This window comes from Scyliorhinus torazame, chromosome 4, assembly GCF_047496885.1.
Source record: "Scyliorhinus torazame isolate Kashiwa2021f chromosome 4, sScyTor2.1, whole genome shotgun sequence".
In the NCBI taxonomy this organism is placed as follows: Eukaryota; Metazoa; Chordata; class Chondrichthyes; order Carcharhiniformes; family Scyliorhinidae; genus Scyliorhinus; species Scyliorhinus torazame.
In genome coordinates, this window is record NC_092710.1 from 59,547,971 (window position 1) to 59,574,749 (window position 26,779).

General features: G+C 49.1%; 1 protein-coding gene across 4 annotated transcripts in view; it reads right to left on the reverse strand.

Moving 5' to 3' along the window:
- The window catches only part of LOC140410247 (NACHT, LRR and PYD domains-containing protein 3-like), a 388,524-nt gene extending 362,780 nt beyond the window's left edge, over window positions 1–25,744 (reverse strand). For 3 of the 4 annotated variants that reach the window (XR_011940593.1, XR_011940592.1, XR_011940594.1), the window contains exon 1: window positions 25,580–25,744. The gene's annotated coding sequence lies outside the window, so the exon portion shown is untranslated. Of the gene's footprint in view, window positions 1–20,462; window positions 20,656–25,579 lie in introns of those variants that run through there. The other variant, XR_011940591.1, reaches the window with a different exon arrangement.
- Between the last annotated feature and the right edge of the window lie 1,035 nt (window positions 25,745–26,779).

A 26,779-nucleotide genomic window follows, 5' to 3' on the forward strand; every position in this document is an offset into this window, starting at 1 on the left:
GGGTGCTCCGTCAGTGTTGTAATAGTTTATCGGGTGCTCCGTCAGTGTTGTAATTGGTTATCGGGTGCACCCTCAGTGTTGTAATTGGTTATTGGGTGCTCCCTCAGTTTTGTAATTGGTTATCGGGTGCTCTGTCAGTGTTGTAATTGGTTATCGGGCGCTCCATCAGTGTTGTAATTGGTTATCGGGTGCACCCTCAGTGTTGTAATTGGTTATCGGGTGCTCCCTCAGTGTTGTAATTGGTTATCGGGTGCTCCGTCAGTGTTGTAATTGTTTATCGGGTGCTCCCTCAGTGTTGTAATTGTTTATCAGGTGCTCCCTCAGTGTTGTAATTGGGCATCGGGTGCTCCGTAAGTGTTGTAATTGGGTATCGGGTGCTCCATCAGTGTTGTAATAGTTTATCGGGTGCTCCATCAGTGTTGTAATTGGGTGTCGGGTGCTCCGTCAGTGTTGTAATAGTTTATCGGGTGCTCCGTCAGTGTTGTAATTGGTTATCGGGTGCACCCTCAGTGTTGTAATTGGTTATCGGGTGCTCCCTCAGTTTTGTAATTGGTTATCGGGTGCTCCGTCAGTGTTGTAATTGGTTATCGGGCGCTCCGTCAGTGTTGTAATTGGTTATCGGGTGCACCCTCAGTGTTGTACTTGGTTATCTGGTGCTCCCTCAGTTTTGTAATTGGTTATCGGGTGCTCCGTCAGTGTTGTAATTGGTTATCGGGTGCTCCGTCAGTGTTGTAATTGGTTATCGGGTGCTCCCTTAGTGTTGTAATTGTTTATCGGGTGCTCCCTCAGTGTTGTAATTGGTTATCGAGTGCTCCCTCAGTGTTGTAATTGTTTACCGGGTGCTCCCTCCGTGTTGTAATTGTTTACCGGGTGCTCCCTCAGTGTTGTAATTGGGTATCCGGTGCTCCCTCAGTGTTGTAATTGACTATCGGGTGCTCCGTCAGTGTTGTAATTGGGTTATTGGGTGCTCCCTCAGTTTGTAATTGGTTATCGGATGCTCCCTCAGTGTTGTAATTGGGTTATCGGGTGCTCGCTCAGTGTTGTAATTGGGTTATCGTTTGCTCCCCGAGCGTTGTAATTGGTTTTCAGGTGCTCCCTCAGTTTGTAATTGACTATCGGGTGCTCCGTCAATGTTGTAATTGGTTATCGGGTGCTCCGTCAGTGTTGTAATTGGTTATCGGGTGCTCTCTCAGTGTTGTAATTGGTAATCGGGTGCTCCATCAGTGTTGTAACTGGTTATCGGGTGCTCTCTCAGTGTTGTAATTGGTTATCGGGTGCTCTCTCAGTGTTGTAATTGGTTATCGGGTGCTCCGTCAGTGTTGTAATTGTTTATCGTGTGCTCCCTCAGTGTTGTAATTGTTTATCGGGTGCTCCCTCAGTGTTGTAATTGTTTATCGGGTGCTCCATCAGTGTTGTAATTGTTTATCGGGTGCTCCGTCAGTGTTGTAATTGTTTATCGGGTGCTCCGTCAGTGTTGTAATTTGGTATTGGGTGCTCCGTCAGTGTTGTAATTGTTTATCGGGTGCTCCCTCAGTGTTGTAACTGGTTATCGGGTGCGCCGTCACTGTTGTAATTGGTTATCGGGTGCTCCATCAGTGTTGTAATTGTTTATCGGGTGCTCCCTCAGTGTTGTAATTGTTTATCGGGTGCTCCGTCAGTGTTGTAATTGGGTATCGGGTGCTCCGTCAGTGTTGTAATTGACTATCGGGTGCTCCGTCAGTGTTGTAATTGGGTATCGGGTGCACCGTCAGTGTTGTAATTGGGTATCGGGTGCTCAGTCAGTGTTGTAATAGTTTATCGGGTCCTCCGTCAGTGTTGTAATTGGGTGTCGGGTGCTCCGTCAGTGTTGTAATAGTTTATCGGGTGCTCAGTCAGTGTTGTAATTGGTTATCGGGTGCACCCTCAGTGTTGTAATTGGTTATCGGGTGCTCCTTCAGTTTTGTAATTGGTTATCGGGTGCTCCGTCAGTGTTGTAATTGGTTATCGGGCGCTCCGTCAGTGTTGTAATTGGTTATCGGGTGCACCCTCAGTGTTGTAATTGGTTATCGGGTGCTCCCTCAGTGTTGTAATTGGTTATCGGGTGCTCCGTCAGTGTTGTAATTGTTTATCGGGTGCTCCCTCAGTGTTGTAATTGTTTATCAGGTGCTCCCTCAGTGTTGTAATTGACTATCGGGTGCTCCCTCAGTGTTGTAATTGTTTATCGGGTGCTCCTTCAGTGTTGTAATTGTTTATCGGGTGCTCCGTCAGTGTTGTAATTGGGTATTGGGTGCTCCGTCAGTGTTGTAATTGACTATCGGGTGCTCCGTCAGTGTTGTAATTGGGCATCGGGTGCTCCGTCAGTGTTGTAATTGGGTATCGGGTGCTCCATCAGTGTTGTAATAGTTTATCGGGTGCTCCGTCAGTGTTGTAATTGGGTGTCGGGTGCTCCGTCAGTGTTGTAATAGTTTATCGGGTGCTCCGTCAGTGTTGTAATTGGTTATCGGGTGCACCCTCAGTGTTGTAATTGGTTATCGGGTGCTCCCTCAGTTTCGTAATTGGTTATCGGGTGCTCCGTCAGTGTTGTAATTGGTTATCGGGCGCTCCGTCAGTGTTGTAATTGGTTATCGGGTGCACCCTCAGTGTTGTAATTGGTTATCTGGTGCTCCCTCAGTTTTGTAATTGGTTATCGGGTGCTCCGTCAGTGTTGTAATTGGTTATCGGGTGCTCCGTCAGTGTTGTAATTGGTTATCGGGTGCTCCCTTAGTGTTGTAATTGTTTATCGGGTGCTCCCTCAGTGTTGTAATTGGTTATCGGGTGCTCCCTCAGTGTTGTAATTGTTTACCGGGTGCTCCCTCCGTGTTGTAATTGTTTACCGGGTGCTCCCTCAGTGTTGTAATTGGGTATCCGGTGCTCCCTCAGTGTTGTAATTGACTATCGGGTGCTCCGTCAGTGTTGTAATTGTTTATCGTGTGCTCCCTCAGTGTTGTAATTGTTTATCGGGTGCTCCCTCAGTGTTGTAATTGTTTATCGGGTGCTCCATCAGTGTTGTAATTGTTTATCGGGTGCTCCGTCAGTGTTGTAATTGTTTATTGGGTGCTCCCTCAGTGTTGTAACTGGTTATCGGGTGCTCTCTCAGTGTTGTAATTGATTATCGGGTGCTCCGTCAGTGTTGTAATTGTTTATCGGGTGCTCCGTCAGTGTTGTAATTGGGTATTGGGTGCTCCGTCAGTGTTGTAATTGGTTATCGGGTGCGCCGTCAGTGTTGTAATTGTTTATCGGGTGCTCCCTCAGTGTTGTAATTGTTTATCGGGTGCTCCGTCAGTGTTGTAATTGTTTATCGGGTGCTCCGTCATTGTTGTAATTGTTTATCGGGTTCTCCGTCAGTGTTGTAATTGTTTATCGGGTGCACCCTCAGTGTTGTAATTGTTTATCGGGTGCTCCGTCAGTGTTGTAATTGTTTATCGGGTGCTCCGTCAGTGTTGTAATTGTTTATCGGGTTCTCCGTCAGTGTTGTAATTGGGTATCGGGTGCTCCCTCAGTGTTGTAATTGGTCATCGGGTGCTCCCTCTGTGTTGTAATTGTTTACCGGGTGCTCCGTCAGTGTTGTAATTGTTTATCGGGTGCTCCCTCAGTGTTGTATTTGTTTATCGGGTGCTCCCTCAGTGTTGTAACTGGTTATCGGGTGCTCCGTCAGTGTTGTAATTGTTTATCGGGTGCTCCCTCAGTGTTGTAATTGTTTATCGGGTGCACCCTCAGTGTTGTAATTGTTTATCGGGTGCACCATCAGTGTTGTAATTGTTTATCGGGTGCTCCCTCAGTGTTGTAACTGGTTATCGGGTGCGCCGTCACTGTTGTAATTGGTTATCGGGTGCTCCATCAGTGTTGTAATTGTTTATCGGGTGCTCCGTCCGTGTTTTAATTGTTTATCGGGTGCTCCGTCAGTGTTGTAATTGTTTATCGGGTGCTCCGTCAGTGTTGTAATTGTTTATCGGGTGCTCCGTCAGTGTTGTAATTGTTTATCGGGTGCTACTTCAGTGTTGTAATTGTTTATCGGGTGCACCCTCAGTGTTGTAATTGTTTATCGGGTGCACCCTCAGTGTTGTAACTGGTTATCGGGTGCTCTCTCAGTGTTGTAAATGTTTATCGGGTGCTCCCTCAGTGTTGTAACTGGTTATTGGGTGCTCTCTCAGTGTTGTAATTGTTTATCGGGTGCTCCCTCAGTGTTGTATTTGTTTATCGGGTGCTCCCTCAGTGTTGTAATTGGTTATCGGGTGCTCCCTCAGTGTTGTAATTGTTTACCGGGTGCTCCCTCCGTGTTGTAATTGTTTACCGGGTGCTCCCTCAGTGTTGTAATTGGGTATCCGGTGCTCCCTCAGTGTTGTAATTGACTATCGGGTGCTCCGTCAGTGTTGTAATTGGGTTATTGGGTGCTCCCTCAGTTTGTAATTGGTTATCGGATGCTCCCTCAGTGTTGTAATTGGGTTATCGGGTGCTCGCTCAGTGTTGTAATTGGGTTATCGTTTGCTCCCCGAGCGTTGTAATTGGTTTTCAGGTGCTCCCTCAGTTTGTAATTGACTATCGGGTGCTCCGTCAATGTTGTAATTGGTTATCGGGTGCTCCGTCAGTGTTGTAATTGGTTATCGGGTGCTCTCTCAGTGTTGTAATTGGTAATCGGGTGCTCCATCAGTGTTGTAACTGGTTATCGGGTGCTCTCTCAGTGTTGTAATTGGTTATCGGGTGCTCTCTCAGTGTTGTAATTGGTTATCGGGTGCTCCGTCAGTGTTGTAATTGTTTATCGTGTGCTCCCTCAGTGTTGTAATTGTTTGTCGGGTGCTCCCTCAGTGTTGTAATTGTTTATCGGGTGCTCCATCAGTGTTGTAATTGTTTATCGGGTGCTCCGTCAGTGTTGTAATTGTTTATCGGGTGCTCCGTCAGTGTTGTAATTTGGTATTGGGTGCTCCGTCAGTGTTGTAATTGTTTATCGGGTGCTCCCTCAGTGTTGTAACTGGTTATCGGGTGCGCCGTCACTGTTGTAATTGGTTATCGGGTGCTCCATCAGTGTTGTAATTGTTTATCGGGTGCTCCCTCAGTGTTGTAATTGTTTATCGGGTGCTCCGTCAGTGTTGTAATTGGGTATCGGGTGCTCCGTCAGTGTTGTAATTGACTATCGGGTGCTCCGTCAGTGTTGTAATTGGGTATCGGGTGCACCGTCAGTGTTGTAATTGGGTATCGGGTGCTCCGTCAGTGTTGTAATAGTTTATCGGGTCCTCCGTCAGTGTTGTAATTGGGTGTCGGGTGCTCCGTCAGTGTTGTAATAGTTTATCGGGTGCTCCGTCAGTGTTGTAATTGGGTGTCGGGTGCTCCGTCAGTGTTGTAATAGTTTATCGGGTGCTCCGTCAGTGTTGTAATTGGTTATCGGGTGCACCCTCAGTGTTGTAATTGGTTATTGGGTGCTCCCTCAGTTTTGTAATTGGTTATCGGGTGCTCTGTCAGTGTTGTAATTGGTTATCGGGCGCTCCATCAGTGTTGTAATTGGTTATCGGGTGCACCCTCAGTGTTGTAATTGGTTATCGGGTGCTCCCTCAGTGTTGTAATTGGTTATCGGGTGCTCCGTCAGTGTTGTAATTGTTTATCGTGTGCTCCCTCAGTGTTGTAATTGTTTATCGGCTGCTCCCTCAGTGTTGTAATTGTTTATCGGGTGCTCCATCAGTGTTGTAATTGTTTATCGGGTGCTCCGTCAGTGTTGTAATTGTTTATCGGGTGCTCCGTCAGTGTTGTAATTTGGTATTGGGTGCTCCGTCAGTGTTGTAATTGTTTATCGGGTGCTCCCTCAGTGTTGTAACTGGTTATCGGGTGCGCCGTCACTGTTGTAATTGGTTATCGGGTGCTCCATCAGTGTTGTAATTGTTTATCGGGTGCTCCCTCAGTGTTGTAATTGTTTATCGGGTGCTCCGTCAGTGTTGTAATTGGGTATCGGGTGCTCCGTCAGTGTTGTAATTGACTATCGGGTGCTCCGTCAGTGTTGTAATTGGGTATCGGGTGCACCGTCAGTGTTGTAATTGGGTATCGGGTGCTCCGTCAGTGTTGTAATAGTTTAACGGGTCCTCCGTCAGTGTTGTAATTGGGTGTCGGGTGCTCCGTCAGTGTTGTAATAGTTTATCGGGTGCTCCGTCAGTGTTGTAATTGGGTGTCGGGTGCTCCGTCAGTGTTGTAATAGTTTATCGGGTGCTCCGTCAGTGTTGTAATTGGTTATCGGGTGCACCCTCAGTGTTGTAATTGGTTATTGGGTGCTCCCTCAGTTTTGTAATTGGTTATCGGGTGCTCTGTCAGTGTTGTAATTGGTTATCGGGCGCTCCATCAGTGTTGTCATTGGTTATCGGGTGCACCCTCAGTGTTGTAATTGGTTATCGGGTGCTCCCTCAGTGTTGTAATTGGTTATCGGGTGCTCCGTCAGTGTTGTAATTGTTTATCGGGTGCTCCCTCAGTGTTGTAATTGTTTATCAGGTGCTCCCTCAGTGTTGTAATTGGGCATCGGGTGCTCCGTAAGTGTTGTAATTGGGTATCGGGTGCTCCATCAGTGTTGTAATAGTTTATCGGGTGCTCCGTCAGTGTTGTAATTGGGTGTCGGGTGCTCCGTCAGTGTTGTAATAGTTGATCGGGTGCTCCGTCAGTGTTGTAATTGGTTATCGGGTGCACCCTCAGTGTTGTAATTGGTTATCGGGTGCTCCCTCAGTTTTGTAATTGGTTATCGGGTGCTCCGTCAGTGTTGTAATTGGTTATCGGGCGCTCCGTCAGTGTTGTAATTGGTTATCGGGTGCACCCTCAGTGTTGTAATTGGTTATCGGGTGCTCCCTCAGTGTTGTAATTGGTTATCGGGTGCTCCGTCAGTGTTGTAATTGTTTATCGGGTGCTCCCTCAGTGTTGTAATTGTTTATCAGGTGCTCCCTCAGTGTTGTAATTGACTATCGGGTGCTCCCTCAGTGTTGTAATTGTTTATCGGGTGCTCCTTCAGTGTTGTAATTGTTTATCGGGTGCTCCGTCAGTGTTGTAATTGGGTATTGGGTGCTCCGTCAGTGTTGTAATTGACTATCGGGTGCTCCGTCAGTGTTGTAATTGGGCATCGGGTGCTCCGTCAGTGTTGTAATTGGGTATCGGGTGCTCCATCAGTGTTGTAATAGTTTATCGGGTGCTCCGTCAGTGTTGTAATTGGGTGTCGGGTGCTCCGTCAGTGTTGTAATAGTTTATCGGGTGCTCCGTCAGTGTTGTAATTGGTTATCGGGTGCACCCTCAGTGTTGTAATTGGTTATCGGGTGCTCCCTCAGTTTTGTAATTGGTTATCGGGTGCTCCGTCAGTGTTGTAATTGGTTATCGGGCGCTCCGTCAGTGTTGTAATTGGTTATCGGGTGCACCCTCAGTGTTGTAATTGGTTATCTGGTGCTCCCTCAGTTTTGTAATTGGTTATCGGGTGCTCCGTCAGTGTTGTAATTGGTTATCGGGTGCTCCGTCAGTGTTGTAATTGGTTATCGGGTGCTCCCTTAGTGTTGTAATTGTTTATCGGGTCCTCCCTCAGTGTTGTAATTGGTTATCGGGTGCTCCCTCAGTGTTGTAATTGTTTACCGGGTGCTCCCTCCGTGTTGTAATTGTTTACCGGGTGCTCCCTCAGTGTTGTAATTGGGTATCCGGTGCTCCCTCAGTGTTGTAATTGACTATCGGGTGCTCCGTCAGTGTTGTAATTGGGTTATTGTGTGCTCCATCAGTGTTGCAACTGGTTATCGGGTGCTCCGTCAGTGTTGTAATTGTTTATCGTGTGCTCCCTCAGTGTTGTAATTGTTTATCGGGTGCTCCCTCAGTGTTGTAATTGTTTATCGGGTGCTCCATCAGTGTTGTAATTGTTTATCGGGTGCTCCGTCAGTGTTGTAATTGTTTATCGGGTGCTCCCTCAGTGTTGTAACTGGTTATCGGGTGCTCTCTCAGTGTTGTAATTGATTATCGGGTGCTCCGTCAGTGTTGTAATTGTTTATCGGGTGCTCCGTCAGTGTTGTAATTGGGTATTGGGTGCTCCGTCAGTGTTGTAATTGGTTATCGGGTGCGCCGTCAGTGTTGTAATTGTTTATCGGGTGCTCCCTCAGTGTTGTAATTGTTTATCGGGTGCTCCGTCAGTGTTGTAATTGTTTATCGGGTGCTCCGTCATTGTTGTAATTGTTTATCGGGTTCTCCGTCAGTGTTGTAATTGTTTATCGGGTGCTCCGTCAGTGTTGTAATTGTTTATCGTGTGCTCCCTCAGTGTTGTAATTGTTTGTCGGGTGCTCCCTCAGTGTTGTAATTGTTTATCGGGTGCTCCATCAGTGTTGTAATTGTTTATCGGGTGCTCCGTCAGTGTTGTAATTGTTTATCGGGTGCTCCGTCAGTGTTGTAATTTGGTATTGGGTGCTCCGTCAGTGTTGTAATTGTTTATCGGGTGCTCCCTCAGTGTTGTAACTGGTTATCGGGTGCGCCGTCACTGTTGTAATTGGTTATCGGGTGCTCCATCAGTGTTGTAATTGTTTATCGGGTGCTCCCTCAGTGTTGTAATTGTTTATCGGGTGCTCCGTCAGTGTTGTAATTGGGTATCGGGTGCTCCGTCAGTGTTGTAATTGACTATCGGGTGCTCCGTCAGTGTTGTAATTGGGTATCGGGTGCACCGTCAGTGTTGTAATTGGGTATCGGGTGCTCCGTCAGTGTTGTAATAGTTTATCGGGTCCTCCGTCAGTGTTGTAATTGGGTGTCGGGTGCTCCGTCAGTGTTGTAATAGTTTATCGGGTGCTCCGTCAGTGTTGTAATTGGGTGTCGGGTGCTCCGTCAGTGTTGTAATAGTTTATCGGGTGCTCCGTCAGTGTTGTAATTGGTTATCGGGTGCACCCTCAGTGTTGTAATTGGTTATTGGGTGCTCCCTCAGTTTTGTAATTGGTTATCGGGTGCTCTGTCAGTGTTGTAATTGGTTATCGGGCGCTCCATCAGTGTTGTAATTGGTTATCGGGTGCACCCTCAGTGTTGTAATTGGTTATCGGGTGCTCCCTCAGTGTTGTAATTGGTTATCGGGTGCTCCGTCAGTGTTGTAATTGTTTATCGTGTGCTCCCTCAGTGTTGTAATTGTTTATCGGCTGCTCCCTCAGTGTTGTAATTGTTTATCGGGTGCTCCATCAGTGTTGTAATTGTTTATCGGGTGCTCCGTCAGTGTTGTAATTGTTTATCGGGTGCTCCGTCAGTGTTGTAATTTGGTATTGGGTGCTCCGTCAGTGTTGTAATTGTTTATCGGGTGCTCCCTCAGTGTTGTAACTGGTTATCGGGTGCGCCGTCACTGTTGTAATTGGTTATCGGGTGCTCCATCAGTGTTGTAATTGTTTATCGGGTGCTCCCTCAGTGTTGTAATTGTTTATCGGGTGCTCCGTCAGTGTTGTAATTGGGTATCGGGTGCTCCGTCAGTGTTGTAATTGACTATCGGGTGCTCCGTCAGTGTTGTAATTGGGTATCGGGTGCACCGTCAGTGTTGTAATTGGGTATCGGGTGCTCCGTCAGTGTTGTAATAGTTTAACGGGTCCTCCGTCAGTGTTGTAATTGGGTGTCGGGTGCTCCGTCAGTGTTGTAATAGTTTATCGGGTGCTCCGTCAGTGTTGTAATTGGGTGTCGGGTGCTCCGTCAGTGTTGTAATAGTTTATCGGGTGCTCCGTCAGTGTTGTAATTGGTTATCGGGTGCACCCTCAGTGTTGTAATTGGTTATTGGGTGCTCCCTCAGTTTTGTAATTGGTTATCGGGTGCTCTGTCAGTGTTGTAATTGGTTATCGGGCGCTCCATCAGTGTTGTCATTGGTTATCGGGTGCACCCTCAGTGTTGTAATTGGTTATCGGGTGCTCCCTCAGTGTTGTAATTGGTTATCGGGTGCTCCGTCAGTGTTGTAATTGTTTATCGGGTGCTCCCTCAGTGTTGTAATTGTTTATCAGGTGCTCCCTCAGTGTTGTAATTGGGCATCGGGTGCTCCGTAAGTGTTGTAATTGGGTATCGGGTGCTCCATCAGTGTTGTAATAGTTTATCGGGTGCTCCGTCAGTGTTGTAATTGGGTGTCGGGTGCTCCGTCAGTGTTGTAATAGTTGATCGGGTGCTCCGTCAGTGTTGTAATTGGTTATCGGGTGCACCCTCAGTGTTGTAATTGGTTATCGGGTGCTCCCTCAGTTTTGTAATTGGTTATCGGGTGCTCCGTCAGTGTTGTAATTGGTTATCGGGCGCTCCGTCAGTGTTGTAATTGGTTATCGGGTGCACCCTCAGTGTTGTAATTGGTTATCGGGTGCTCCCTCAGTGTTGTAATTGGTTATCGGGTGCTCCGTCAGTGTTGTAATTGTTTATCGGGTGCTCCCTCAGTGTTGTAATTGTTTATCAGGTGCTCCCTCAGTGTTGTAATTGACTATCGGGTGCTCCCTCAGTGTTGTAATTGTTTATCGGGTGCTCCTTCAGTGTTGTAATTGTTTATCGGGTGCTCCGTCAGTGTTGTAATTGGGTATTGGGTGCTCCGTCAGTGTTGTAATTGACTATCGGGTGCTCCGTCAGTGTTGTAATTGGGCATCGGGTGCTCCGTCAGTGTTGTAATTGGGTATCGGGTGCTCCATCAGTGTTGTAATAGTTTATCGGGTGCTCCGTCAGTGTTGTAATTGGGTGTCGGGTGCTCCGTCAGTGTTGTAATAGTTTATCGGGTGCTCCGTCAGTGTTGTAATTGGTTATCGGGTGCACCCTCAGTGTTGTAATTGGTTATCGGGTGCTCCCTCAGTTTTGTAATTGGTTATCGGGTGCTCCGTCAGTGTTGTAATTGGTTATCGGGCGCTCCGTCAGTGTTGTAATTGGTTATCGGGTGCACCCTCAGTGTTGTAATTGGTTATCTGGTGCTCCCTCAGTTTTGTAATTGGTTATCGGGTGCTCCGTCAGTGTTGTAATTGGTTATCGGGTGCTCCGTCAGTGTTGTAATTGGTTATCGGGTGCTCCCTTAGTGTTGTAATTGTTTATCGGGTCCTCCCTCAGTGTTGTAATTGGTTATCGGGTGCTCCCTCAGTGTTGTAATTGTTTACCGGGTGCTCCCTCCGTGTTGTAATTGTTTACCGGGTGCTCCCTCAGTGTTGTAATTGGGTATCCGGTGCTCCCTCAGTGTTGTAATTGACTATCGGGTGCTCCGTCAGTGTTGTAATTGGGTTATTGTGTGCTCCATCAGTGTTGCAACTGGTTATCGGGTGCTCCGTCAGTGTTGTAATTGTTTATCGTGTGCTCCCTCAGTGTTGTAATTGTTTATCGGGTGCTCCCTCAGTGTTGTAATTGTTTATCGGGTGCTCCATCAGTGTTGTAATTGTTTATCGGGTGCTCCGTCAGTGTTGTAATTGTTTATCGGGTGCTCCCTCAGTGTTGTAACTGGTTATCGGGTGCTCTCTCAGTGTTGTAATTGATTATCGGGTGCTCCGTCAGTGTTGTAATTGTTTATCGGGTGCTCCGTCAGTGTTGTAATTGGGTATTGGGTGCTCCGTCAGTGTTGTAATTGGTTATCGGGTGCGCCGTCAGTGTTGTAATTGTTTATCGGGTGCTCCCTCAGTGTTGTAATTGTTTATCGGGTGCTCCGTCAGTGTTGTAATTGTTTATCGGGTGCTCCGTCATTGTTGTAATTGTTTATCGGGTTCTCCGTCAGTGTTGTAATTGTTTATCGGGTGCACCCTCAGTGTTGTAATTGTTTATCGGGTGCTCCGTCAGTGTTGTAATTGTTTATCGGTTGCTCCGTCAGTGTTGTAATTGTTTATCGGGTGCTCCGTCAGTGTTGTAATTGGGTATCGGGTGCTCCCTCAGTGTTGTAATTGGTCATCGGGTGCTCCCTCTGTGTTGTAATTGTTTACCGGGTGCTCCGTCAGTGTTGTAATTGTTTATCGGGTGCTCCCTCAGTGTTGTATTTGTTTATCGGGTGCTCCCTCAGTGTTGTAACTGGTTATCGGGTGCTCCGTCAGTGTTGTAATTGTTTATCGGGTGCTCCCTCAGTGTTGTAATTGTTTATCGGGTGCACCCTCAGTGTTGTAATTGTTTATCGGGTGCACCATCAGTGTTGTAATTGTTTATCGGGTGCTCCCTCAGTGTTGTAACTGGTTATCGGGTGCGCCGTCACTGTTGTAATTGGTTATCGGGTGCTCCATCAGTGTTGTAATTGTTTATCGGGTGCTCCGTCCGTGTTTTAATTGTTTATCGGGTGCTCCGTCAGTGTTGTAATTGTTTATCGGGTGCTCCGTCAGTGTTGTAATTGTTTATCGGGTGCTCCGTCAGTGTTGTAATTGTTTATCGGGTGCTACTTCAGTGTTGTAATTGTTTATCGGGTGCACCCTCAGTGTTGTAATTGTTTATCGGGTGCACCCTCAGTGTTGTAACTGGTTATCGGGTGCTCTCTCAGTGTTGTAAATGTTTATCGGGTGCTCCCTCAGTGTTGTAACTGGTTATTGGGTGCTCTCTCAGTGTTGTAATTGTTTATCGGGTGCTCCCTCAGTGTTGTATTTGTTTATCGGGTGCTCCCTCAGTGTTGTAACTGGTTATCGGGTGCTCCGTCAGTGTTGTAATTGTTTATCGGGTGCTCCCTCAGTGTTGTAATTGTTTATCGGGTGCACCCTCAGTGTTGTAATTGTTTATCGGGTGCACCATCAGTGTTGTAATTGTTTATCGGGTGCTCCCTCAGTGTTGTAACTGGTTATCGGGTGCGCCGTCACTGTTGTAATTGGTTATCGGGTGCTCCATCAGTGTTGTAATTGTTTATCGGGTGCTCCGTCCGTGTTGTAATTGTTTATCGGGTGCTCCGTCAGTGTTGTAATTGTTTATCGGGTGCTCCGTCAGTGTTGTAATTGTTTATCGGGTGCTCCGTCAGTGTTGTAATTGTTTATCGGGTGCTACTTCAGTGTTGTAATTGTTTATCGGGTGCACCCTCAGTGTTGTAATTGTTTATCGGGTGCACCCTCAGTGTTGTAAATGTTTATCGGGTGCTCCCTCAGTGTTGTAACTGGTTATCGGGTGCTCCCTCAGTGTTGTAATTGGGTATCGGGTGCTCCCTCAGTGTTGTACTTGGATATCGGGTGCTCCGTCAGTGTTGTAATTGGTTATCGGGCGCTCCGTCAGTGTTGTAATTGGTTATCGGGTGCACCCTCAGTGTTGTAATTGGTTATCTGGTGCTCCCTCAGTTTTGTAATTGGTTATCGGGTGCTCCGTCAGTGTTGTAATTGGTTATCGGGTGCTCCGTCAGTGTTGTAATTGGTTATCGGGTGCTCCCTTAGTGTTGTAATTGTTTATCGGGTGCTCCCTCAGTGTTGTAATTGGTTATCGGGTGCTCCCTCAGTGTTGTAATTGTTTACCGGGTGCTCCCTCCGTGTTGTAATTGTTTACCGGGTGCTCCCTCCGTGTTGTAATTGTTTACCGGGTGCTCCCTCAGTGTTGTAATTGGGTATCCGGTGCTCCCTCAGTGTTGTAATTGACTATCGGGTGCTCCGTCAGTGTTGTAATTGGGTTATTGGGTGCTCCCTCAGTTTGTAATTGGTTATCGGATGCTCCCTCAGTGTTGTAATTGGGTTATCGGGTGCTCGCTCAGTGTTGTAATTGGGTTATCGTTTGCTCCCCGAGCGTTGTAATTGGTTTTCGGGTGCTCCCTCAGTTTGTAATTGACTATCGGATGCTCCGTCAATGTTGTAATTGGTTATCGGGTGCTCCGTCAGTGTTGTAATTGGTTATCGGGTGCTCTCTCAGTGTTGTAATTGGTAATCGGGTGCTCCATCAGTGTTGTAACTGGTTATCGGGTGCCCTCTCGGTGTTGTAATTGGTTATCGGGTGCTCTCTCAGTGTTGTAATTGGTTATCGGGTGCTCCGTCAGTGTTGTAATTGTTTATCGTGTGCTCCCTCAGTGTTGTAATTGTTTATCGGGTGCTCCCTCAGTGTTGTAATTGTTTATCGGGTGCTCCATCAGTGTTGTAATTGTTTATCGGGTGCTCCGTCAGTGTTGTAATTGTTTATCGGGTGCTCCCTCAGTGTTGTAATTGGTTATCGGGTGCTCCGTCAGTGTTGTAATTGTTTATCCGGTGCTCCGTCAGTGTTGTAATTGGGTATTGGGTGCTCCGTCAGTGTTGTAATTGTTTATCGGGTGCTCCCTCAGTGTTGTAACTGGTTATCGGGTGCGCCGTCAGTGCTGTAATTGTTTATCGGGTGCTCCCTCAGTGTTGTAATTGTTTATCGGGTGCTCCGTCAGTGTTGTAATTGTTTATCGGGTGCTCCGTCAGTGTTGTAATTGTTTATCGGGTTCTCCGTCAGTGTTGTAATTGTTTATCGGGTGCACCCTCAGTGTTGTAATTGTTTATCGGGTGCTCCGTCAGTGTTGTAATTGTTTATCGGGTGCTCCGTCAGTGTTGTAATTGTTTATCGGGTTCTCCGTCAGTGTTGTAATTGGGTATCGGGTGCTCCCTCAGTGTTGTAATTGGTCATCGGGTGCTCCCTCTGTGTTGTAATTGTTTATCGGGTGCTCCCTCAGTGTTGTAATTGTTTATCGGGTGCTCCCTCAGTGTTGTATTTGTTTATCGGGTGCTCCCTCAGTGTTGTAACTGGTTATCGGGTGCTCCGTCAGTGTTGTAATTGTTTATCGGGTGCTCCCTCAGTGTTGTAATTGTTTATCGGGTGCACCCTCAGTGTTGTAATTGTTTATCGGGTGCACCATCAGTGTTGTAATTGTTTATCGGGTGCTCCCTCAGTGTTGTAACTGGTTATCGGGTGCGCCGTCACTGTTGTAATTGGTTATCGGGTGCTCCATCAGTGTTGTAATTGTTTATCGGGTGCTCCGTCCGTGTTGTAATTGTTTATCGGGTGCTCCGTCAGTGTTGTAATTGTTTATCGGGTGCTCCGTCAGTGTTGTAATTGTTTATCGGGTGCTCCGTCAGTGTTGTAATTGTTTATCGGGTGCTACTTCAGTGTTGTAATTGTTTATCGGGTGCACCCTCAGTGTTGTAATTGTTTATCGGGTGCACCCTCAGTGTTGTAAATGTTTATCGGGTGCTCCCTCAGTGTTGTAACTGGTTATCGGGTGCTCCCTCAGTGTTGTAATTGGGTATCGGGTGCTCCCTCAGTGTTGTACTTGGATATCGGGTGCTCCGTCAGTGTAATTGTGTATCGGGTGCTCCCTCAGTGTTGTAACTGGTTATCGGGTGCGCCGTCAGTGTTGTAATTGGTTATCGGGTGCTCCGTCAGTGTTGTAATTGTTTATCGGGTGCTCCGTCAGTGTTGTAATTGTTTATCGGGTGCTACTTCAGTGTTGTAATTGTTTATCGGGTGCACCCTCAGTGTTGTAATTGTTTATCGGGTGCACCCTCAGTGTTGTAAATGTTTATCGGGTGCTCCCTCAGTGTTGTAACTGGTTATTGGGTGCTCTCTCAGTGTTGTAATTGTTTATCGGGTGCTCCCTCAGTGTTGTAATTGTTTATCGGGTGCACCCTCAGTGTTGTAATTGTTTATCGGGTGCACCATCAGTGTTGTAATTGTTTATTGGGTGCTCCCTCAGTGTTGTAATTGTTTATCGGGTGCGCCGTCACTGTTGTAATTGGTTATCGGGTGCTCCCTCAGTGTTGTAACTGGTTATCGGGTGCGCCGTCACTGTTGTAATTGGTTATCGGGTGCCCCATCAGTGTTGTAATTGTTTATCGGGTGCTCCGTCCGTGTTGTAATTGTTTATCGGGTGCTCCGTCAGTGTTGTAATTGTTTATCGGGTGCTCCGTCAGTGTTGTAAATGTTTATCGGGTGCTCCCTCAGTGTTGTAACTGGTTATCGGGTGCTCCCTCAGTATTGTAATTGGGTATCGGGTGCTCCCTCAGTGTTGTACTTGGATATCGGGTGCTCCGTCAGTGTAATTGGGTATCGGGTGCTCCGTCAGTGTTGTAATTGGTTATCGGGCGCTCCGTCAGTGTTGTAATTGGTTATCGGGTGCACCCTCAGTGTTGTAATTGGTTATCTGGTGCTCCCTCAGTTTTGTAATTGGTTATCGGGTGCTCCGTCAGTGTTGTAATTGGTTATCGGGTGCTCCGTCAGTGTTGTAATTGGTTATCGGGTGCTCCCTTAGTGTTGTAATTGTTTATCGGGTGCTCCCTCAGTGTTGTAATTGGTTATCGGGTGCTCCCTCAGTGTTGTAATTGTTTACCGGGTGCTCCCTCCGTGTTGTAATTGTTTACCGGGTGCTCCCTCAGTGTTGTAATTGACTATCGGGTGCTCCGTCAGTGTTGTAATTGGGTTATTGGGTGCTCCCTCAGTTTGTAATTGGTTATCGGATGCTCCTTCAGTGTTGTAATTGGGTTATCGGGTGCTCGCTCAGTGTTGTAATTGGGTTATCGTTTGCTCCCCGAGCGTTGTAATTGGTTTTCGGGTGCTCCCTCAGTTTGTAATTGACTATCGGATGCTCCGTCAATGTTGTAATTGGTTATCGGGTGCTCCGTCAGTGTTGTAATTGGTTATCGGGTGCTCTCTCAGTGTTGTAATTGGTAATCGGGTGCTCCATCAGTGTTGTAACTGGTTATCGGGTGCTCTCTCAGTGTTGTAATTGGTTATCGGGTGCTCTCTCAGTGTTGTAATTGGTTATCGGGTGCTCCGTCAGTGTTGTAATTGTTTATCGTGTGCTCCCTCAGTGTTGTAATTGTTTATCGGGTGCTCCCTCAGTGTTGTAATTGTTTATCGGGTGCTCCATCAGTGTTGTAATTGTTTATCGGGTGCTCCGTCAGTGTTGTAATTGTTTATCGGGTGCTCCCTCAGTGTTGTAACTGGTTATCGGGTGCTCTCTCAGTGTTGTAATTGGTTATCGGGTGCTCCGTCAGTGTTGTAATTGTTTATCGGGTGCTCCGTCAGTGTTGTAATTGGGTATTGGGTGCTCCGTCAGTGTTGTAATTGTTTATCGGGTGCTCCCTCAGTGTTGTAACTGGTTATCGGGTGCGCCGTCAGTGTTGTAATTGTTTATCGGGTGCTCCCTCAGTGTTGTAATTGTTTATCGGGTTCTCCGTCAGTGTTGTAATTGTTTATCGGGTGCACCCTCAGTGTTGTAATTGTTTATCGGGTGCTCCGTCAGTGTTGTAATTGTTTATCGGGTTCTCCGTCAGTGTTGTAATTGGGTATCGGGTGCTCCCTCAGTGTTGTAATTGGTCATCGGGTGCTCCCTCTGTGTTGTAATTGTTTATCGGGTGCTCCCTCAGTGTTGTAATTGTTTATCGGGTGCTCCCTCAGTGTTGTATTTGTTTATCGGGTGCTCCCTCAGTGTTGTAACTGGTTATCGGGTGCTCCGTCAGTGTTGTAATTGTTTATCGGGTGCTCCCTCAGTGTTGTAATTGTTTATCGGGTGTACCCTCAGTGTTGTAATTGTTTATCGGGTGCACCATCAGTGTTGTAATTGTTTATCGGGTGCACCATCAGTGTTGTAATTGTTTATCGGGTGCTCCCTCAGTGTTGTAATTGTTTATCGGGTGCTCCCTCAGTGTTGTAATTGTTTATCGGGTGCTCCCTCAGTGTTGTAATTGTTTATCGGGTGTACCCTCAGTGTTGTAATTGTTTATCGGGTGCACCATCAGTGTTGTAATTGTTTATCGGGTGCTCCCTCAGTGTTGTAACTGGTTATCGGGTGCGCCGTCACTGTTGTAATTGGTTATCGGGTGCTCCATCAGTGTTGTAATTGTTTATCGGGTGCTCCGTCCGTGTTGTAATTGTTTATCGGGTGCTCCGTCAGTGTTGTAATTGTTTATCGGGTGCTCCGTCAGTGTTGTAATTGTTTATCGGGTGCTCCGTCAGTGTTGTAATTGTTTATCGGGTGCTACTTCAGTGTTGTAATTGTTTATCGGGTGCACCCTCAGTGTTGTAATTGTTTATCGGGTGCTCCCTCAGTGTTGTAACTGGTTATCGGGTGCTCCCTCAGTGTTGTAACTGGTTATCGGGTGCTCCGTCAGTGTTGTAAATGTTTATCGGGTGCTCCCTCAGTGTTGTAACTGGTTATCGGGTGCTCCCTCAGTGTTGCAATTGGTCATCGGGTGCTTCCTCTGTGTTGTAATTGTTTATCGGGTGCTCCCTCAGTGTTGTATTTGTTTATCGGGTGCTCCCTCAAGTGTTGTAACTGGTTATCGGGTGCTCCGTCAGTGTTGTAATTGTTTATTGGGTGCTCCCTCAGTGTTGTAATTGTTTATCGTGTGCTCCTTCAGTGTTGTAATTGGGTATCAGGTGCTCCGTCAGTGTTGTAATTGGGTATCCGGTTCTCCCTCAGTGTTGTAATTGACTATCGGGTGCTCCCCGAGCGTTGTAATTGGTTTTCGGGTGCTCCCTCAGTGTTGTCATTGGGTATCGGGTGCTCCCTCAGTGTTGTCATTGCAAAGCAGTGGGGCTGAAAGGGTCGCAGTCCTCAGCAACGGCAGGGAGCTGGATAGACACGATAGGTACAGCTGCTTCAGGAGGGACAGAGGTGCAGGAAAGGGGAGTTGCCTTTTTGATTAAGAGGAACGCTACGGCAGTAGTCAAGAGATGAAATAACCGAGGAATCATCCAGCAATGTTTTGTGGGTGGAACTAAGGATGGGATGGTGACCTCATTGGGATTGTACCCAAATAGTCAACAGGAATTAGAAGAAGAAATGTGCAGGGAGATTGGGAAAACCTGCAGGAGTAATGGGGTGGTCACACTGGGGGATTTTAGTTTTCATAATATAGTCTCGGTCAAGGTTGGGGGTGAGGGAAAGAGTGAGTGTGCAAGAGGGTAGGGGGAGTCTGAGGGGGAGAGGGTGGGAGGAGTCTGAGGGGGAGAGGGTGGGGGGAGCCTGAGGGGCAGAGGGTGGGGGGAGACAGAGGGGGAGAGGGTGGGGGGGAGACAGAGGGGGAGGGTGGGGGGAGACAGAGGGGGAGAGGGTGGGGGGAGACAGAGGGGGAGAGGGTGGAGGGAGACAGAGGGGGAGAGGGTGGGGGGAGACAGAGGGGGAGAGGGTGGGGGGAGACAGAGGGGGAGAGGGTGGGGGGAGACAGAGGGGGAGAGGGTGGGGGGAGACAGAGGGGGAGAGGGTGGGGGGAGACAGAGGGGGAGAGGGTGGGGGGAGACAGAGGGGGAGAGGGTGGGGGGAGACAGAGGGGGAGAGGGTGGGGGGGAGACAGAGGGGGAGGGTGGGGGGAGACAGAGGGGGAGAGGGTGGGGGGAGACAGAGGGGGAGAGGGTGGAGGGAGACAGAGGGGGAGAGGGTGGGGGGAGACAGAGGGGGAGAGGGTGGGGGGAGACAGAGGGGGAGAGGGTGGGGGGAGACAGAGGGGGAGAGGGTGGGGGGAGACAGAGGGGGAGAGGGTGGGGGGAGACAGAGGGGGAGAGGGTGGGGGGAGACAGAGGGGGAGAGGGTGGGGGGAGACAGAGGGGCAGATGTGGGAGGCGGGGGAGAGACAGAGACTAAACACCAGTCCTGGAGTGAGCAGGGAGAGTGGGGGAGGGGAAAGTGTCAGATATTCATCAGGATTTGTTGGAGGCAAAGGAAGACAGAGGGGAAGAGGGTGGGGGGGAGACAGAGGGTGGGGGGAGACAGAGGGGGAGAGGGTGGGGGGAGACAGAGGGGCAGATGTGGGAGGCGGGGGAGAGACAGAGACTAAACACCAGTCCTGGAGTGAGCAGGGAGAGTGGGGGAGGGGAAAGTGTCAGATATTTATCAGGATTTGTTGGAGGCGGATGAACTGAAGGGCAAGTGGGAGGAGGAGTTAGGTGGAGAGTTAGAGGCGGGTCTGCGGGCAGACACCCTAAGCAGGGTTCATTCCTCCTCACCATGTGCCAGGCTCAGCCTAATCCAGTTTAAAGTGGTACACCGGGCACACATGGCAGCGGCGAGGATGGGCAAGTTTTTTGGGGTAGAAGATAGATGTGCGAGAAGCCCAGCAAACCACGTCCACATGTTTTGGGCATGCCCGAAGCTCAGAGGGTTTTGCTGAAGCAATGTCCAGGGTGCGAGACACGTGGGTGGTGACGAGTCCGGAGGCAGCGATCTTTGGAGTGTCAGAAGATCCGGGAGTTCAGGGAGTGAAGGAGGCCGACGTTCTGGCCTTTGCCTCCCTGGTAGGCCGTTGACGGATCCTTTTAATGTGGAGGGACTCGGAGCCCCGAGTGTGGAGACTTGTCTCAGTGACATGGCTGGGTTTCTCAAGCTGAAGAAAATAAAGTTTGCCTCGAGGGGGTCAATGCTGGGGTTCTCTCGGAGGAGGCAGCCGTTCGTCGAGTTTCTCGGGGAAAATTAATGTCAGCAGAAGCAGCATTGTGAAGAGGGGGAGGAGAGGTGCAAAAAGGTTAAGGGATGTACAGAAGGGGTTGGGTGGGAAATGTCTAGTCTACCATGTTGATGGTTATGTTATAATTGCTTTTGTTATTGTCATAAAAATTATGCAAGTACTTCAATAAAATGTTTTTTAAAACAACTAAATTGTAGCATCGTCTGGCCGTGTTTATAAAATGGGTTTTATTAAACAGATTGGGGGCAGTCCCAGAATGTTGCTGTGCCTTTATTATTTCAATAACGCTTGGCTTTAATCAATTTCCAGCTTTCTCTCCCCGAGGAGAGTTGATTTTGAAGCTTGGACGACGCAAAGAGAATCTTTCCTCGGTGAGCAATCCTCAGTCAGGAGTTCTAACCTGAGAGAAACAGAATAAATGTCAATGTGTGTTTGTCCGGCATTATTGGGGTTTCATTATTCTGATCGGCACTCAAGCGTTGGGCTCGATTGTTTTTTGGGGAGGTGTGGGCAGGAGTCTCAGTGTCTCTGGGGGTGAGCGCGGGGGGGCGGGGGGGGAAGAGGCAGGAGTCAGTGTCTCTGGGGGGAGTGGGAGACCGGTGACATTTGCACACCGAGGGTTGGGTGAGTTATTCCAGTGAACAAGATGTCGTGTGGGAGCTGGAGGGAACGCAGCCTCAGGAGGGGATTAAGGAGGTGGAGTGTGGGAGCAGGAGGGAACGCAGCCTCAGGAGGGGATTAAGGAGGTGGAGAGTGGGAGCTGGAGGGAACGCAGCCTCAGGAGGCGATTAAGGAGGTGGAGTGTGGGAGCAGGAGGGAACGCATCCTCAGGTGATTAAGGAGGTGGAGTGTGGGAGCAGGAGGGAACGCATCCTCAGGAGGGGATTAAGGAGGTGGAGAGTGGGAGCAGGAGGGAACGCAGCCTCAGGAGAGGATTAAGGAGGTGGAGTGTGGGAGCAGGAGGGAATGTAGCCTCAGGAGGGGATTAAGGAGGTGGAGTGTGGGAGCAGGAGGGAACGCAGCCTCAGGAGGGGATTAAGGAGGTGGAGAGTGGGAGCAGGAGGGAATGCAGAATCAGGAGGGGATTAAGGAGGTGGAGTGTGGGAGCAGGAGGGAACGCAGCCTCAGGAGGGGATTAAGGAGGTGGAGTGTGGGAGCAGGAGGGAACGCAGCCTCAGGAGGGGATTAAGGAGGTGGAGTGTGGGAGCTGGAGGGAACGCAGCCTCAGGAGAGGATTAAGGAGGTGGAGTGTGGGAGCAGGAGGGAATGTAGCCTCAGGAGGGGATTAAGGAGGTGGAGTGTGGGAGCAGGAGGGAACGCAGCCTCAGGAGGGGATTAAGGAGGTGGAGAGTGGGAGCAGGAGGGAATGCAGAATCAGGAGGGGATTAAGGAGGTGGAGTGTGGGAGCAGGAGGGAACGCAGCCTCAGGAGGGGATTAAGGAGGTGGAGTGTGGGAGCAGGAGGGAACGCAGCCTCAGGAGGGGATTAAGGAGGTGGAGTGTGGGAGCAGGAGGGAACGCAGCCTCAGGAGGGGATTAAGGAGGTGGAGTGTGGGAGCTGGAGGGAACGCAGCCTCAGGAGGGGATTAAGGAGGTGGAGTGTGGGAGCTGGAGGGAACACAGCCTCAGGAGAGGATTAAGGAGGTGGAGTGTGGGAGCAGGAGGGGTCTGGTGTGTTTAATAAATTAAATAGTGGATTTGCACCTTCATTTCATTTGAACTCTCCCCGTGTGGGTCAGGGTTTTGTAAGGGGGGGACCAACACCCCCCCCACCCCACCCAGCTCTGTATCCACATTGGCAACAAAATGTGTAAACAACCAACCTGACCTGAGGATTGTTTTTTTTCCCAGGGGGATTATATTTGGGGGGAAAATATTTGGAGGGGGGGAAATAATTGCAGGAAAAAGTTTCTGGGTTGTAAAAAAATTTGAGGGGGGGTGGGAATAGTTGGGAGGGGGGCAAATAGAGGGGGGGGAAACAGTGGGGGGGGGAAACAGTGGGGGGGGGGAAACAGTGGGGGGGGCGGCAGAACCCGGGTGGGGGTGGGGCAGAACCCAGGTGGGGGTGGGGCAGAACCCAGGTGGGGGGGTGGGGGGCAGAACTCAGCCGGGGGGGGGGGCAGAACCCGGGTGGGGGGGGGGGGGGGGGGGCAGAACCCGGGTGGGGGTGGGGCAGAACCCGGGTGGGGGTGGGGCAGAACCCAGGTGGGGGTCGGGCAGAACTCAGCCGGGGGGGGGGGCAGAACCCGGGTGGGGGGGGGGGGGGGGGGCAGAACCCGGGTGGGGGTGGGGCAGAACCCGGGTGGGGGTGGGGCAGAACCCAGGTGGGGGTCGGGCAGAACCCAGGTGGGGGGGGGGGGGGGGCAGAACAAAAACGAAAGGATGGAGGCAAGACAGAGAAAGAAAAGAGAGAGAAAACACCGAGAAAGAGAGTCAGAGAGAAAGAGAGACAGAGAAAGAGAGAGGGAGAGCAGATGGAGACAGACACAGAGAGGGAAAGACACAGAGAGGGAAAGACACAGAGAGGGAAAGACACAGAGAGGGAAAGACACAGAGAGGGAAAGACACAGAGAGGGAAAGACACAGAGAGGGAAAGACACAGAGAGGGAAAGACACAGAGAGGGAAAGACACAGAGAGGGAAAGACACAGAGAGGGAAAGACACAGAGAGGGGAAGACACAGAGAGGGAAAGACACAGAGAGGGAAAGACACAGAGAGGGAAAGACACAGAGAGGGAAAGACACAGAGAGGGAAAGACACAGAGAGGGGAAGACACAGAGAGGGAAAGACACAGAGAGGGGAAGACACACAGAGGGAAAGACACAGAGAGGGAAAGACACAGAGAGGGAAAGACACAGAGAGGGGAAGACACACAGAGGGAAAGACACAGAGAGGGAAAGACACAGAGAGGGAAAGACACAGAGAGGGAAAGACACAGAGAGGGGAAGACACACAGAGGGGAAGACACACAGAGGGGAAGACACACAGAGGGAAAGACACAGAGAGGGGAAGACACAGAGAGGGGAAGACACAGAGAGGGAAAGACACAGAGAGGGAAAGACACAGAGAGGGAAAGACACACAGAGGGGAAGACACACAGAGGGGAAGACACACAGAGGGGAAGACACACAGAGGGGAAGACACACAGAGGGGAAGACACACAGAGGGGAAGACACAGAGAGGGGAAGACACACAGAGGGGAAGACACACAGAGGGGAAGACACACAGAGGGGAAGACACACAGAGGGGAAGACACACAGAGGGGAAGACACACAGAGAGGGAAAGACACACAGAGGGGAAGACACACAGAGGGGAAGACACACAGAGGGGAAGACACACAGAGGGGAAGACACACAGAGGGGAAGACACACAGAGGGGAAGACACACAGAGGGGAAGACACACAGAGGGGAAGACACAGAGAGGGAAAGACACAGAGAGGGAAAGACACAGAGAGGGGAAGACACACAGAGGGGAAGACACACAGAGGGGAAGACACAGAGAGGGAAAGACACAGAGAGGGAAAGACACAGAGAGGGAAAGACACAGAGAGGGAAAGACACAGAGAGGGAAAGACACAGAGAGGGAAAGACACAGAGAGGGAAAGACACAGAGAGGGAAAGACACAGAGAGGGAAAGACACAGAGAGGGAAAGACACAGAGAGGGAAAGAAGGACAGAGAGAAGACAGAGAGAGAAAGAAGGACAGAGAGAAAGACGGAGAGAAAGTGGGAAAAGACACAGAGAAAGGGAAAAAGACACAGAGAAAGACAGAGAGAGAGAGAAAGACAGAGAGAGAGAGAGAAGGACAGAGAGAGAAAGAAGGACAGAGAAGGAAGGACAGAGAGAAAGACAGAGAGAAAGACAGAGAGAGAGACAGAGAGAGAGACAGAGAAGGACAGAAAGAGAGAGAGAAAGAAGGACAGAGAGAAAGAAGGACAGAGAGACAGAGAAAGATAGACAGAGAAGGACAGAAAGAGGGAGAGAAAGAAGGACAGAGAGAAAGAGAGAGAGAGAGAGAGTGAAAGACAGAGAGAGAAAGAAGGACAGAGAGAAGACAGAGAGAAAGAAGGACAGAGAAAGAAGGACAGAGAGACAGAGATTGAGACAGAGAGAGAGACAGAGAAAGACAGAGACAGAGAAAGACAGAGACAGAGAAAGACAGACAGAGACAGAGAAAGACAGACAGAGACAGAGAAAGACAGACAGAGACAGAGAAAGACAGAAAGAGAGAGAGAGAAAGACGGAGACAAAGAAGGACAGAGACAAAGAAGGACAGAGACAAAGAAGGACAGAGACAAAGAAGGACAGAGAGAAAGAAGGACAGAGAGAAAGAAGGACAGAGAGAAAGAAGGACAGAGAGAAAGAAGGACAGAGAGAAAGAAGGACAGAGAGAGAGAGAGAAGGACAGAGAAGGAAGGACAGAGAGAAAGACAGAGAGAGAGACAGAGAAAGATAGACAGAGAAGGACAGAAAGAGAGAGAGAAAGAAGGACAGAGAGAAAGAGAGAGAGAGAGAGAGTGAAAGACAGAGAGAGAAAGAAGGACAGAGAGAAGACAGAGAGAAAGAAGGACAGAGAAAGAAGGACAGAGAGACAGAGATTGAGACAGAGAGAGAGACAGAGAAAGACAGAGACAGAGAAAGACAGACAGAGACAGAGAAAGACAGACAGAGACAGAGAAAGACAGACAGAGACAGAGAAAGACAGACAGAGAGAGAGAGAAAGACAGAGACAAAGAAGGACAGAGACAAAGAAGGACAGAGAGAAAGAAGGACAGAGAGAAAGAAGGACAGAGAGAAAGAAGGACAGAGAGAAAGAAGGACAGAGAGAAAGAAGGACAGAGAGAAAGAAGGACAGAGAGAAAGAAGGACAGAGAGAGAGACAGAGAAAGACAGAGACAGAGAGAGAAAGACAGAGAGAGAGAGAGAGAAAGACAGAGACAAAAAAGGAAAGAGACAAAGAAGGACAGAGAGAAAGGACAGAGAGAAAGAAAGTCAGAGAGAAAGAGAAGGACAGAGAGAAAGATAGCGAGAGAAAGAAGGACAGAGAGTCAGAGAGAGAAAGAAGGACAGAGAAAGGCAGAAAGAGAGAGAGAGAAAGACAGAGAGAGAGAGAGATGGAGACAGTGAGAAAGTCAACGTGGAGAAAAGCTAGATCATACATCGTTATGGAATGAAAGACAGAGATTGAGATAGGGAAAAGACAGGGAGAGAGAGATTGGGTGGAATGCAGTAAGAGAGAGAGAGAGAGTGGATTGAAAAGAGACAGAGTCAGTAGCAGAATGAGGCAGGAATCAAAGAGACAGAAATTGGAGTTTCATACTCACCTTTCCACATATCTCCAGGGCTTGATTCACCCTCAGCTCAGCCTCGGTGTTGGGGAGAGAGATCCCAGGTCAGGATTGTACTGTGGGGTGTAAGATATCAGAGCTGCGACTCCATGCTCACACACACACACATTCACACACAGAGCTCAGACACTTATACTTACATGGTCCACATGGTAAAGAAAGAGAAGTTGGATTCCTACTCTTTAAATACCCCCAATGAGTCACAAAAAGAATCCCCACCTCCCCACTAATGATACCCAACCAGCTCACGGTTATCCTCACCTGAACACACCTCCTCCAGGTCTGGGCCAGACCAAGAGAAACCTCAGAGATTGGGGGGGTGGCTTGTCGACCCCTGCTCGATGGATTATCCCAGGGCTGTGTCTCTCTCTCTCTCTTGCCCCAATCCACACCTCGGCCACAACGCAGATCCCAATGAACACCATCTACAACTGGCCATTGCAGCTTGATCATCTTCGACTACAGAAGGTAGAGCCACTCCTGATTTGCTGCTTTATGTTAAGTTTCCACAGACATCCATTTCTTCCAAACACTCTTGCTGTTTTTACAGTGGGAGCTCACGCTTAGAAACTGACCTCTTTGTTTAACGTGCCTGTGTGTATCCCTGTGTGTGTGTGTCTGTGTCTGTGTGTGTCCGTGTGTGTGTGTGTGTGTTTGTGTCCCTGTGTGTGTGTGTGTGTCCCTGTGTGTGTGTGTGTGAGTCTGTGTCTGTGTGTGTCCCTGTGTGTGTGTGTGTGTGTGCCTGTGTGTGTGTGTCCCTGTGCCTGTGTGTGTGTGTGTGTCCCTGTGCCTGTGTGTGTGTGTGTCCCTGTGCCTGTGTGTGTGTGTCCCTGTGCCTGTGTGTGTGTGTGTGTCCCTGTGCCTGTGTGTGTCTCTTCGTGTCTGCCTGGACATTCACATTTAGGCAGTCGCTACAGTTTAGAGCTGGAAAACGTGACACATTTCAGAATCTTAGCACTCGCTGAGCAACGGGGAGAGATCTGATGCTGCAAATGTGCCTTTGACAAGTAGCCTCAGAGATACAGGAGGCTCAGCTCTCTGTAACCTGTACCTCACACACACTCAGCTCCTGTGTCACAGGCATTCCAGGCCCAGCTCTCTGTAAACTGTACCCCACACACACACTCAGCTACACAACAACTCCTGTGTCACAGGCATTCCAGGCTCAGCTCTCTG